Genomic DNA, 15,023 nt, shown 5'->3' with positions numbered 1-15,023 from the left:
AGGAATGTTCTGTATTTTTTACAGAAAGTTTCGTAAATATCTTTTACTTGAGATTTATACAATTATCTCATAGTAAAATTTTCAACCAGAATTATTGTATTGTATACAACTGAAATAATAATTAAAATTTCTAACGTGCCTGTAAATTTTACGGAATTAACATTTAAAAACTGCGTGAATATAGCCAGGAATTATTATATATTTGATTTGTTCTTACTACCCTTTTCAAAATAATTTATATACACTAAACATTTCTGTAACTAATTTTTACCCAATAAGGTACTTTAATTGTAAAAAAAATATTCAACAAATTTGCTAAATATATACCAATAAGCTCCAGCAGAACTAGAGTCCAAAGCAAGAGACATGAACACGTGCACAACATAGTTACGCAACTCTCTGGCTCGGAATCCAGACACGTAATAAACTTAGTTCAAACCACAAACACTAACGCGATGAATTTGCATTTAAATGTATAAACATTTATTTGTTTGAATTTGATGGGTAATTAAAAATATGACTCCATTGATGCTTTTACGAGATGTCACTAAAAATCTTTTCTTCATATTAGTTGATTTACAAAAAATAATGAATTTTTATGGATTATTTCTGTTTGGTAGCAATTCAACTTCGACCACAATAAAGGAACTACCTGTCTCTTAAATACCTTAAAACGTCTTAATTTTTTACTGTAAATACATAGTAATATGTATTGAGCAAATATGTAAATATATAACATTTCTACCATAGAAACTACATGGCTGTAATTTATTACAAATATCTGAAACAAACCTCTAATTTTACTATAAACAAATAGTAATATGTACTGAAAATGTATCTATATATTACTATTCAACGATAAATACTACATGAAGCCCCTGCATTTTAAATACCTATAAACGTCCTGTAATTTATACTGTAAATATTTCTTGAATATAGTAATTTAAATAATGTAATGTAAGAAAATACAGAACGGGTGCTGTAAAATAGTTTTGTAAATTCTACAGTTTTTTCTCTCAGTGTATCGTTTTTCTACAACGTAGGCTTGTGTATGCCTATTTCAATTACTACTGCGTAGGACATTTTCCTGGGTGTTAAATCAACCTACTTTTAATTCCAGATGTAAATAAATGTATTACAGACAAATAGCCAATGATACGCTTCTCATTTTCTGATGTCATGGGTGCCGAGAAGAATTTTAGAAGTCTGGAAATTCGCCGAAAAACTTGATTTCCACCATTTCGACTTCTTTTTATAATAATTCAAAGACCAATTAAAGGCCGACTACATAAATCTTCGGTTTACTCTGTCTTTCACTGGAAGTAGGCTTACTGCATGGCACAAGTGTATTGCAGTAAGCCTACTTCCAGTGAAAGACAGAGTAATCCGAAGATTTGTGTAGTCGGCCTTTAACCGATTTTGATGAAATTTTCTGTACTTGCTATAAAATGTTTGCTCTTTCTAATGAATCATTAATTAGCCATAGCTAAAATTTCGTGCAACCAACACTTTAATGGTTCTTTTGCATGATGTAATTATTTTTAAACTATTCTTATATTCCCAACATCGGGTAGCGCATTGCTAGATAAATTAAAAAAAAAGTGTAACACGTTAATATATCTGGCTTTCAACCAAACTAATACTAGAGCGCGTTGAAATATAAATTTAAGATAAAGTGAACGACTATTATATAATAGTAACGATGTAGTTTTAATAAAATACCAAAATATCCACAAGCAGCGAAACGTACCGCTAGTCTGTTGCAATGCTAGAATACACCTAATCTAAGCCAGGGAAGATGGTTTAACCAGAGCCTTCAGTTGCGAGGACCCAAAGTTAGCAACGTGTCTAAGGGAATTACTGTTAAAACTAAAAATTAAAACATAAGATTGTCTAGGGGATTTCAAAGAAATACTCGAGATCAATCGAATACACCTATCTTCTTATATATGTCTTAAAGACGGAATGCAAGGGGCTTTTTTTGAAGAGTGAGATTTTGTTTTAAAATTTGGTATATATTTTTAAACCAATTGGAGGACAGAAAAATATTATAGTTTTTATTTAAACGGCGGTCGTAGGACAAGGAGGTATTATTTTTCCTATTATCGGTAATGTTCCTTCAATTACAAATTTTCCATTTTTTACGGAAAAAGATATTGTTACTTATTATCGATCTAAAAATGATACGGATGATCACTTTAAAAAAAGCTATAAGCTATTCGTCGAAGAATATGTGGAAAGGAAAAACATTTCGTCGCTTACAGATAGGTAAGCCTTGCATTAAAAGTACCTTTTGGTATTTATTGTACTTTTACTAATACGAAAATTATCGTTTCAGGAAAAACCTAGTCATCTACCTAAAAGGGAAGTGCTTTAGGAGCCAAAAAAACAAGAGAACATCCATATACGGTTTTGGCAGCCATGCATCTAATAGAAGGAATAATAATAGACGAATGTCCGTATGGCACACAGGGAACGAGCAATCACCTAATGGCTATGTTAAGATTACTTCTGCATTTGAAAAAATGTCAACAACGAGAGAACAACGTTGAAAATGGAAATTCACCCGTTTCTTGTACGGAAATGCCCCAAAAATGGAATCGGAAGCGGGGTGAGAAAATTACTCCTTTAAAAGCTATAGAAATCAACTATCAGTCGCCTAAGGAAAACGGTAGTTCAAAGGAAATGAACTGCAAAATGTATGAGCCTCGAAAGAATATAAGAAGCAAAGAAGAGCTAGAAGGCATCATCACAAAACTTAAACCAAGATTTAAATTTATGGAAAGTATTCCATATAAATTTACAACTTGGGAACCTACTAAACTAGGAAATGCTTCGCAAGGCTCTCCAATTTCCTACCAATTGGCAGATATATCTTCGGGAATGGAAGTTATTCATAACTTTTCGGTTTTCTCCCCACAATTTATGAGTTCACGTAATGAAATCCTGATACAACCAAAAATTCCTGCATTTAATGACGCTTTCGGATTAGCTGAAGCAAGTGCTGTTTTTTCCCTTTGCCATTGAAGGAATATTCGTTATTTGAAGTATTAAAATACTGTGTACGTTCAATAACTAGAAAACATTGCCAACAGTGTTGAGCGTTGAAAGATGTTAAACAATTTCTAGCACTTCCATTGACTTTACGTTTGCTAGTTACTGAACGTACCTGCTATTATTTGCTGTAGAACTTGCCTAACTTTCGTTTATATTTCCAGGAAATCGATTTGTCTATAGAAATTAAGTTAACTATTTTATAAGGGTCAAAATAAATTTGAGGTTTTAAATTAATTTAGCAAATCAGGTAAAACAATTTTATGCTAATGAGCAACTAAAAGATATTTCATTTTACTCGCTTGCTCCCAATGTTAATCAATGAAAAATTATGAAAAAAATTGTGATATTACTACCTGAATTAATACTCAACAAATCCTTGTCCAAAAGAAACTAAGTTCACTATTTTCTAAGTCAATCAAAAGTTGGAAGTGTCGAGATGAAGTTAGGGATTCAATGGAAATTAACTTACACAAAGATATTTTATTTTACTTGCATTCTCTGAATGTTACGCAATGAAAAATAGTAATAAAAAAATTGTGATACGCAAAGACATCTAGTCAAAAATAAATAGTCGTTTTAAAATCAAAACCACGTAACTTTGTACACAAATCTTAAAAAGATACGTGGTTTTGGTTTTAAAGCGATTAAGTTCACAATTTTATAAGAAAATTAAAAGTTGGAAGTGTCAATATGGTTTTAGGAATTCGGTTAAAATAAATGATTAACTAAAAGATATATTATTAGTTAAAATTTGGTCATTTTTATGAACAAAATTCTGCGAGGTCACTCTCGTCACTATCTTCGCACTGTACAATTTCTTCAAAATGATCCAGAGGCGGTTCAATATCTTCCAGCTCATTAGCGGGAGCAGTAGATTCAAAATTTACCAAAGGCTTTTGGAAATTGGTTAACAAAACCACTACAGTCCAAAGTTGGTTTATTACAGGAGCTAATGAAATGGAAATCGGTCGGTCTAGAATGTGGAATCTTTTTATTCTATTTATACGTCTTTCAACGTGAATGCGAAGTCGTGCAATTTTTTGGGTTTCCTTTATTTCTTCTTTGCTGTATTGGTTTTTTTCTTTCAAGAATGGTGGAATGTTCAGGGTTACATTTAATTTTCTAAGTTCTTCTATTAAAAATCCTTTATCAGCCATGACACTATCTTGTGGATCAAACTACATGCCATAAAAACCACTTTTGGCTGTTAGACATTTGTCCGATATATTGCCAGTAAAGAGCGCAGAAACAAATGTAACATAGCCTCTTGGATAAATTCCAATTAAACCTTTCCAGGTATTAGTAGACTTATAATTGGAATAGGTTGCGGTTTGTAATACTAGGGACTTCGAAACCTCACATTTAATCGCGGTAGCGTCTATGATGCACCGAGTACTTGAATATTTTTCTCTAAATATCTCTGGCATAGATTCGTCAATTTGTTCTCTTGTAGACCAAATGTCCATTTGCCCTAACTGTAGGTACATGTAGTTGATCCAAGAAATACATGTAGCGCTTATTACACTTTCAGACACGTCAAAACGAAAAGCAAGGTCCTTCACAAACAGCCCAAGTCTTAGTCGCATCAGTATGACCAAAAATTGGTCCATAACAGAGAGTGCTCGCGGTCTTCCGGCTGGGGATGTAGAATCTACTTTTGTTCGCTGCCCTCTCCACCAAACAATGTTTTCTCCATTTGGTCCTGGATTTAAAAATTCAAACAAGCTCATAAGCTTTTCATAATTAGGAAGACCAGTATAAAAACATATATCTTCATCACTGTCTTTTATGGCATCAAAGCTTATTATTCTTTTTTTCAATTGTCCTTCCAGCCAGTTAGATTTGGCCATTTCTTCATTCAGAAGAGTTTTTGAATTTTCTAGATTGCGGGTTAAAACTTTATTCTTTTCTTCTTGAAGCGTCAATTTAATTCGAAGCCCATCGATTAAATGTTTGCTTTTAGATTTTTCTTCGTCGAAAGCAGCTCTATTATTTTTAAGACTTGGAGTCAATTTTACTATTAAGCTTTTGTAAATCGAATTTTGTTTCTCCACTTCACTCTTCTCTCTCTCTCCAAAACTTCTATTGAAAAAGTAGGTTCTTCATTAGATAAAGGTTGATGTCGTACTGCAGTAGAACTGGCATTTTCATTCATATTGATATCCGCAGCTTTTTCAGATACACTAGTAACAGTTTCAGGTTCCGGAATTTCTGGTGAGACAGTCGTTAGTGAAGGACCTAAATTTTCAGACGGTTCCCATTTAAATTTAGAAGGTATAGCACCATTTTTGAGTCTTGTCCTCTTGTTCCCAACGCTAGCTAGGAAATCTTCATTCTTAAAATGTGAAGAGCAAACATATATGCAAGCTACAGAGTTGTAGAGGTAATCACGCCGTCTGATCTTTTGGATCCACTTTTTCCGTAAAGGTTCTTGAGACGGAACTTTATGATATGTTATCTACGAATAAACAAACTCTTATTAGCAACGTTACATAAGCAAATTCAAGCTAATCGTCTTACTTTGTTTCCAAAACCATCCGTTGGTCCCTTCTGATTACATTCTAAAACACAACAGTACCGACTGCCCATAGCAAAGGCTTAGAAGCAATTCAGAATTACACTTAAAAAAACTAATTCCGTACTTAAAATTACTTCCCAGTATATAAATAGGTTGAAACGTGCCTTATCGAGATGTGTCCGTAATTTAAATTGAGATAATTGTAATTAAAATCGACGAAAACACCTAATAGCCTAACTGATAACATTTCCCCCACATATTTTAGACCAATGAAATCAAACTTTCATATGCATATTTAGACCAATGAAATCAAACCTTCCTATGCCGCCATCTATGTAGTAAATCGGAAATTAAAAAAACACTCTTCGGATTTGCCCCTTCAGTTCAGCCATATAGTATGGAATATGAAGAATGGTGTATTAAGGTTTGCCAAGTAACTAAAATTATTTAATGCATACTAAGAATACGATATTAACAATAAACATGAGGTATATAAACACTTGGAAAATTATCAAAACAATCAATTAAACGCTACGCGACATAAAAATTAAAACTACGCGAACATAAAAATTAAAAAATACTACAAAAGGGGAAATTATGCAATTGCAAATACGCTTGATCAAGATAAGGGTAATGGGTACTTGTTGTTTCTCTGGTGATGGTCATCGGGTAACATTGCAATGACGTGGTGCTGGTTGGGCACGATGACTGTCGAATTACAGTACTTTGTTGAGGCTCTGCACTGATGGCGTAGACATGGCGATCGGGTCACCGTGAAAGTTTTTGCGCGGAGCACTATCTAGGCACGAGCCGACACTGTTTACGCAAAATCCCAAAATATCCACATATGATTATCATTAAATGGTAGGCCATCAAAATGTTTATAGTGACCGCCTGTTCGTCATTTTAAATTCGAAAGATATAGCACTTTGAGAAAAGTGGATTATTTAAACGTGAAGCAAGAAACAGGCAGAACACAATGAACGCGCAAATAGACTTTTGACACATTTAGTCACTAAATTGTATTTCAAAAGCCATTCGTTAAGCATTTTCATCGGAAGCAAAAGATGTTTTCATTACGATTGCCTTAAGCACTTTTTGTATCGGTGTTTTTGTTAATAAAAAACTTAACGAACTTCAATTAACCTTAAAAATCAAGTTGCCGTTTGCGACGTCTAAAAAATATAATACCCTTTTTGTACTCAAGATTGAATTATATTCTACTTAGCGATAATAATTTTGTTGAGACGATGTAAAGGGTTTCTAGTTATCCTTCTTCCCTGAAAATTTAATCAAATCGCTCTGATATCTCATTCGATCCCTGAAATTTCCATGATCCGATGGTATTTAGAAACCTGAAGGTTAAGTTTTTTCTTCGCGTCCTTTTATGCTGAAGGGAAACTAAACGATTTTTGCATCGTACCGTTGACAAGCAGTCATTCTTAGTATTAACATAAACTAGGACGTTGCAAAAACCGAAAACGGAATTTTCAACAAATACTTGAGCGGAGCGAGATGCAAATCCGGTGGTTAATTAGGCTTAGATTAATTAAACTCAAGTAGAGAAAGGAAAGCGAGATAAATAATTTAGTTTTTAAAGATTACTCTTTATTTCAATTCGTTTGCATTAATGAGTGGAGAAACAGTTATAAGATGCGGGGAACGACTTGCCGGTGTGGAATCTGAGGTCGACGTCGACGTGGCCCATTGTTTAAATGTTCTTTTACGTAAAATTTCAAAATAAATTTTTAAACGTGTTGTTTTTTTTAAATAAAAATATAAATTTCAAAACTCATTTAAACGTTTTGTTTTTTTCGGTCAATAAAAATATAAATTTAAAAATTCATTTAAACGTTTTATGTTTTTCGGTCATTGTCAGCTGTTGAGTCTTTTTAGTTTTACATGAGCCTAGTATAGGCTAGAGTAAAACTCCCGTAGCCGCTACGGTCCCCGCCGCCGCCGCCGTTCGCAAACACGCCGTTTTCGAACGCCACGGTAGGATTCTCATCGTCCGCAATAACGTCGTTCTCTTACGCCACGGTAGAATCCTCCTACGCTCGCGCTTTAAACCAGAGAGGGAAAGGCCGTAGAAAGCTAGCCATATGCTGCTATAGTTATACCAGCTTTTCATCCCTAAAATTCACGCGGTTTAGACAACCAACAACCTTGCAAGTCAGGCAATCGGGATTCGGTGATCTTCTGGCGTTTCCGTCTCTGGCGTTTTGGCGTTTTCGTTCGCACACGGTTTCCGCAACAGCGCTTGCCTCTCGCTTCCATTCGGGTGGGGGAGGGTAAGATATGGCGACTCTCCCACCGAGCGCTCCTATCTATTGTTGGCGACTCTTCGGAGCCCAGCCATTCTATGGAATTTGGGAACTATGCTATCACCTTCCCTGAGCCCCTAGGTGTGAAGGGAGGGGAGGGGGCGGCATGGGTTTTCGTAAGTGCATCTCTAAACGTGGTGAAATCGCTTCTGTTGGTTTTTTAACCCTTTAGCCCAACCACTCTGGGTAATTTTTGAAATTGTCACCCCTATATTTCCCACAAACATATTTCGAGTGGTTCCCATATTACCTACAAAAATATTTCGAGCGGTTTTTCTCGACCGTTTATTTTATTTGTTCATGTTTCCGTTACCGGTTATACTACTATTCGTGTGTTCGTAAAGCTTGGCTCGTGTGAAACTATTATTTGGGACTGCCGGGCCCACTTGTTTCCCCTCTCGTGACTCCGTCAGACAGCAGTTTTCTGGCGCCGGCTCTTCTGGAGTCGTTTTTCCCCCCAACACGACTAACCACTCTTTCCCTTTCGACTCGTTTTCCGAAACCCTACTTCCCCCCCCCCCCCAATTCATCGCAGTGAGAGAATACCAATTTTTTTAAAGCGCGGAACAATCACCCGTTTTTCCCTCTCGAGTCGTTTTCCGAAACGCCCCTTTTCGTTTCATCCAATAGCTTCTCTAGGACCGGACAGCCACTTTTTCTGCCAGTTTCCACAGTGAGAGCTACGCTCAATAAACAAATGTTTGCATAAGGGTGTCAGTTACCAATCTATCCAATGTTAACGGTAATAGTTAGTGTAGGGAGCTGTTGGCTCGCGTGGCATGCAGGGCTTGCCACCACCCTCCTACGCATTGTAACCCGGCCACCTTAATTAAAGGCTTCAAAAGTCGCTTTGACGACTTAGGCCTAAGGTGGTGCCTTGGGTATTAGCCTAGCTGATTATTATTATTATTTTTATGTTAAATGTTTACTGAGAGTCGTTTTGAGAATGACCACACATTTTTGGAGAAAAATAATCACCGAATCAGGTAAAACTTGGTAAATAAGATTATCAAAACACTTTAAAGTTATACTCATTTGATGAATAGTTTTTCATAGAGATTTAAAGAAATGGAATATATAATCAAATATGTAGGGGGATCCTTGTAGATTTATTTTGACCCAAAAGGGACTATTTCAGTTCCATGCCAGTTTCAAGGGCAAAACTCGAGAAAATAATGTTAGCAACTTATAACATCAATCCGTAAAAGAGATGAACTTGTGAGACGTTTAAAAAATAAACAATTTATTTTAAATATTAAAACGTTTATTAATAAATATTGCAATAAATTATACTCTTTAATACGAACGGTGCATAGAGGGGCACTTTCAGCTCAAATACGGACCATGCCCAGTATTAATTCCGAAAATATAGGATAGTGAGATACAATTTCATAGGTCGAGGAAACTTCGCCCGGAAATATATTGAAATAAGTGAGTGAGATTTGAAAGTTTACTAATATTATTGTGTTATCACTTTGTACCGTGATATTACAACGGAGCTCGACCAATGAACGAAAATTTACAAAAGCGTGTTATCAAATCCAAACAATATTAAATAAACATATTATCCCGTTAAAAATTACTGATATGAATTAATTTCAAAGGAGTTATGAACGGCGTTCACATCGTGAATATTTCATTTAATAATGAAGCCCTCAGATACCGTTGTTATCTACGATAATAGTATTTTTTGCAAACGTTGAAAATATATTTTTAACTTCAACTATATTCTTTGAAAAATTCATACGAACCGAGTTTTAAGTTAATTTTAAAAAATACACACATTATTTGCTCAGAAATATCGTTTACAAAAATTATCTGGACATTACAAATTATCAGTTTTTAAACGTTTTTTTATTCACAAAAAATAAGACCGAAGAGTATGAACATTACACGTATGAACTTTCATATAGCGGTCGCATTAGAGTAGATGTTAACAATGTCAGACGAAGACGACCGCGCTGACGCCTATAGTTTAGGTTCAGGGAACAATTAAAAATCAGTAGACGTGCAAAATATCAATTTAGTTATGTGCTCTTCTTTTACGGAAAAATTTAACTCCGGGAATTTAGGCAAGCATAACCTAAATATCTTTTACGTCTACGATGGTTTAGTGCCAATTAGTGGTACCAATGTCCCTGGTCCCAATAAAGTTCTTACTTGTAAATAATGCTACGAAAGGAAAAGGGGAGACGGAGCGGGAAACTTCGAAAGACACTTGCAGGAACTTATAGGGGGCCCATACCTGTAGGGCCCATCAAAGAAGCTCAGGGGGGGGGGGATAAGAACGATTGACATTTCTTTGAAGGCTCGAGGGGTGTGCAAATATAACTCGGATAAGCTAACACCCACATCACCACCACAGGCCTAAGTAATCTGAGACTTGTATTGCCTTATTAACGGTGGCCCGCGAGTAACGTTTGCCCCGGGCCCCAGAATACCTCTGCACGGCCCTGGGCAGAGCCAGAATAGCTTGAAAGCTTGGTTAACCCTACTTAACCCGAAGGGTAATACTCCCTTTGAGCTAATGCAGGGACTTCGGAATGGGGTATTTAACACGATTTTTGTCTTGCCTTGCTCTATGTCTACAGTGATTTTATTAATTAATCTAAAAATAGATGGTCACAGTCTGTGCGGACAACGCAAGTAATGTGATAAAATCTTTAAATTTGCAAGCGCTGTATGCCGAACCTTGGGAAGACGAAGAGTCCGACGATGATTCCGGCTACCAATGAGATTATGGTATTTACTTGTAAAACTTTGATGAAAATTACGTCATTTTAAATTTCGATTAATCGTTTATTTAAAGCGTGGAATGACAACAGCTGGATAATTGTACAGGATACAATTGCTAAAGACAAGTTGAATAGACTAGGCTGTGTAGCTATTACACTCCAGATAGTCGTCGTAAACAATCTCAAAATTGATTCTTTTTAGAAGCCAGTGTGCGATTATGTCCACGGCGTCATTATGTTCTTCCGGAAATCAACAAGGTGGACTGAGGTATTGCGTTCGAAGTCGGGTGGCCTGGATTTATTGTGCCCAGTGCAAACACGTTGGAACACCTTATGTTTCGCAAAGGAACGGTTCCTAAAGGTAAGTTTCACTACGTTTTAGTTGTAATCTACTATTATAATACTTGTTTCAAGAATTACTTTTAGTAATCCTAGAACGAGTACGGAAAGTTGTAACAAAACCTTCGCCTCAAGTCCCCAACCGTAACAGGCATTTGGTAGAGGGCAAGAATAAAACCAAAGTGGGTTTTTGGTGGAAAAATGGTGGACGTGAAAAGCCTTAACATGATTGGCCAACCCGTGGTGCAAGGGGAATTCCATGACCAATCATGTTTGGAAATTCTCGTTCGCCACTTTCCCTTTAAATTACCGCACAGGAATTATTCTTCTCTTCGTTGATTGAACGCATTGTACGGTTGGATTTTGTAGAAACATTCCGCATCCTTCCATAACCATCCTTGTTTATTTACGGGTTGTTTTATCTTTCTAAGCCGGTAATGAGATCGGCAATTACAAAGACCTTAATGGAAGCTATAAACACTGATGACAATTCATTATCGACACATGGAATAACAAGTGCACCATCACCAGGATTATTTTCAAAAATTTAAGATATTCACAATTTGTTAAACCCACTGGAAGTCGCCACGGCTTGTTTTCAAGGAGACAGACCTAAAATTCCCATCGTAGTAATGAAATTACTCGAAGTTTTTGAAAATATTTTTGCCAGCACCACTATGAAGTTCGTTGCACTCCGCGATAATATTTTGAAAGATTTGGAATCGAGATTCGCTGCCTATTTATCCGATCCCTTTTATTTGCTACCAGCAATGGTGGACCCCAGACAAAAATTGTTTATTTTTTAAGGTAACTATTGCTTCCGGAAACCGTTCTCATTTACAGAATTAGTCTCTAGTATCCATTTTTTATATTTATATATGACTTCCGCTCTCCACCTTGGGCGCATACCTACCCGCACTTTAAAACACCAAGCAAAAAAGACTCCATTGAAAAGCTAACAACCTATGCTGTCAATTTTTTTGTTCCACCTAGCCAGGATCATGAAACGGAATCAGCTGAGCGAAATTCCAGCTCTTATGCATAGAAAGAAGCGCAGATTAGAGCCAGGATCTTAAGGAGAAATTATTAATAATTACATTACTGAAGCTCAAGCCAATCCCGATTTAACGTGCCCATTAGCGTATTGGAGAGAAAATAACAAAAAATATGGACCAATAGCTCCGTTAGCTAAACGACATTTGTCTACCCCCTTCGGCGGGGTGTAAAAGATGGTTTTCAAAAGGTGGGTCCCTACAAAGAGCCAGGCGCGCAAGGCTCGGAATTAGTACTGTTCAGGACTGTTTACTATATAAAGAATATAGGCAGCCACAAATAGAAGCCATTTTAACAAAATAAGATATTGTAGAAAACGCCTAATCAGTTTATTATTGATTAAAATGCAGCTTTGTTTGATTATAGTCATTATTAAATGTAATAAATGGTTTTTTGAAATCAAACTTTAATTTCCGTACAATCCCGAAATTAGTAACATAATATCTATAAGTATGACACCTAATGAACAAGTTTAGTCGATGTGATTCGAAATGAAATACCAGGTGCTGCGCGGTCCCTTGGAACAGTTCCCGTTTTTAATGCAATGCTCTTCTAGTAGTTCCTCCTCTTTTTTGCTCGCCCTATTCTCTAAGGTCGATTCACACTATGAGGTTTTCGCTTCTTCGAGCGCTTTTCTCGCTAAGGCGCGTCTCATCCATACTTGAAACATTTGCGCACTTCTCGTATATGAACGCGACTCGCGACATACGGGAAAAGCGCAAGAAAAATTGAAAACGCAAAAACCGCAGTGTGGATCGACTTTTACACTACACGCGCGTTGCGGGAAAATATAGACTGGCTGGTCAAAGGGGTGTGTGTCTGGAAATAAAATATAGTTATGAGGACCTTAACTTTGATTTTTCGATCGTGTGTATGATTTGTATTTAAACGATCTTGATAGAACCTTACGTGTGTCTGGAAATGAACTAAAGCTATGAGAACCTTAACTTTGATTTTCAGATCGTGTGTTAGATTTGTATTTAAATGACGTTTTGAGAACCTTACGTGTGTCTAGAAATAAATTAGAGATAGGAGGACCTTTTCTTTGGTCTTCCAATTGTCTGTTATACTTTTATTTAAAGGACATTGTGAATACCTTACGTGTGTCTGGAAATAACATATTACTATGACAACCTTAACTTTGATTTTCAGATCGTGTGTTAGATTTGTATTTAAATGACGTTGTGAGAACCTTACGTGTGTCTAGAAATAAACTATAGCTCTGATAAACTTATCTTTGATCGTGTGTTAGATTTGTATTTAAACCACGTTGTTAGGACCTTACGTGCGTCTCGAAAGGAATTAAAGGTATGGGTACCTTTACTTTGGTTTTCCAATTGTCTGTTTAACTGTTATTTAAAGGACATTGTGAGAACCTTACGTGTGTCTGGAAATAAAAGATAGTTATGAGGACCTCATCTTTGATTTTTCAATCGAGTAATATAAAAGAAAAAAGACGTTATAGTTTTCCAAAGACTATAAAACTTTGGATTTCTATACTCACTCTAAAAAATTTAGTTAACCGCAAAATGTTTTGCTATTAATTAAGCTTTAGCTCCTTGGTAGATTTTTAGTTGCAAGCTTTCAAATTTCAAGGTAGGCGTCTGTCACCTCCACCGGGACCCCCTGCCCCTAACTTACCTTAATATCGTGTAAATAAGTGTTTACAATTTACATATCCTGTGGGGACCTTTTAAGAGTGTCTTTACCGGATGTGACGTCATAATAATATATTTTCCTTGTGGGGAGACATGAAATGTGGGAGATCTACCGGATGCGTCGTTTTTAGAATTTAAATACCCTTTGGGGACCTATTAATAGTGTCTTTACCGGATGTGACGGCATAATAATTTATTTACCTAGTGGAGAGACATTAAAGGTGGGAGATTCTCCGATTTGACGATTACCATTTTTAGATACCTTGAGGGGACCCATTAATAGTGTGTTTCTTGAACTGGAAGTGACGTTTTCAATTTTAGTAGGCTTCGTTTGGGGCGCCACTTGTCGATCGTGGGTTATTGAGGCGTGTTTAAAGAGTGTATAAAGACTACAGTGGACATTTCGCGCTTTTTCAATGTGAACTCCTTTAAATTTGTATTTTAACTTATAAAATTAATATAAAAGTGTAAAACAGCTTCTTGTTTAGCAACTGAAATAATTTTAACAATTTTAAATTTAAAAGTAATTAAGTTATTACCTTTTCATTCGGACCCCGGAGCTAAGCAAGTTGGGCGAGTGCCCAAACTACAATCTAGTTAGGAGCTTATATCTCGTTACCTTTTAATATTAGAATAATCAAAATTATTTTAAGCACTAGAGGAAGGTTCAGCCTAATAAGAAAAATATAATTCAATTACGTAAATGTAAAAATAGAAACGTTAAGCTGGAACGAAAAAGAGGCTTTTACGGTATTCTTATCGCTTAACACACAAACAAGTTTTACCGGTGAAATGAGGACCTTAGTTTTTTATTAATAAATGTTCTTTAATCTGATTTCGAAATTTATGATATGGAATATCTTGAAATTTGACTAGTTCATGTTTTGTACGTCAAGAGAGAGAGAGAGATAGAGAGAGAGATAGAGAGAGAGAGAGAGATAGAGAGAGAGATAGAGAGAGAGAAAGAGATAGAGAGAGATAGAGAGAGAGAGATAGAGAGTTTGAGTTTTCAACGTATTTTAATCAATTTGACATTTTCACATTTTAACGAGTTTTACAATGAGATGAAATCAACTTCGAATGCAATTCATAAACCTACAATAATATAATCATATAAATATAAAAATAAAACATGCGGTCCAGTTGCTAAATGTGATATACAATTGGTCAATGAAATTTAGAGTCGGGTATACGAAAGAGAAGGCATTACATTTCAGTCTAATTTAAAAGATAAAATGGTTTATGAGCAGGAATTAAATGAATTTGAATGAGATCAAACTAGGATTACATGGTGTAAAATATACTGAAAAGTACAAACAGAGAAAGCAATAATATATAT

The 15,023-nt window shown here is 35.7% G+C and overlaps 1 pseudogene; it reads right to left on the bottom strand.

The window, feature by feature from the left end:
• Positions 1–3,818: 3,818 nt before the first annotated feature.
• Positions 3,819–4,544, bottom strand: LOC149930894 (uncharacterized; annotated as a pseudogene).
• Between the last annotated feature and the right edge of the window lie 10,479 nt (positions 4,545–15,023).

This window comes from Leiobunum rupestre, chromosome 9 (assembly GCF_980474605.1).
Source record: "Leiobunum rupestre chromosome 9, qqLeiRupe1.1.hap1, whole genome shotgun sequence".
Classification (NCBI taxonomy): domain Eukaryota; kingdom Metazoa; phylum Arthropoda; class Arachnida; order Opiliones; family Sclerosomatidae; genus Leiobunum; species Leiobunum rupestre.
The sequence above is the reverse complement of the archived record's forward strand: the minus strand, read 5'-3'. Positions and strand labels throughout refer to the sequence as shown.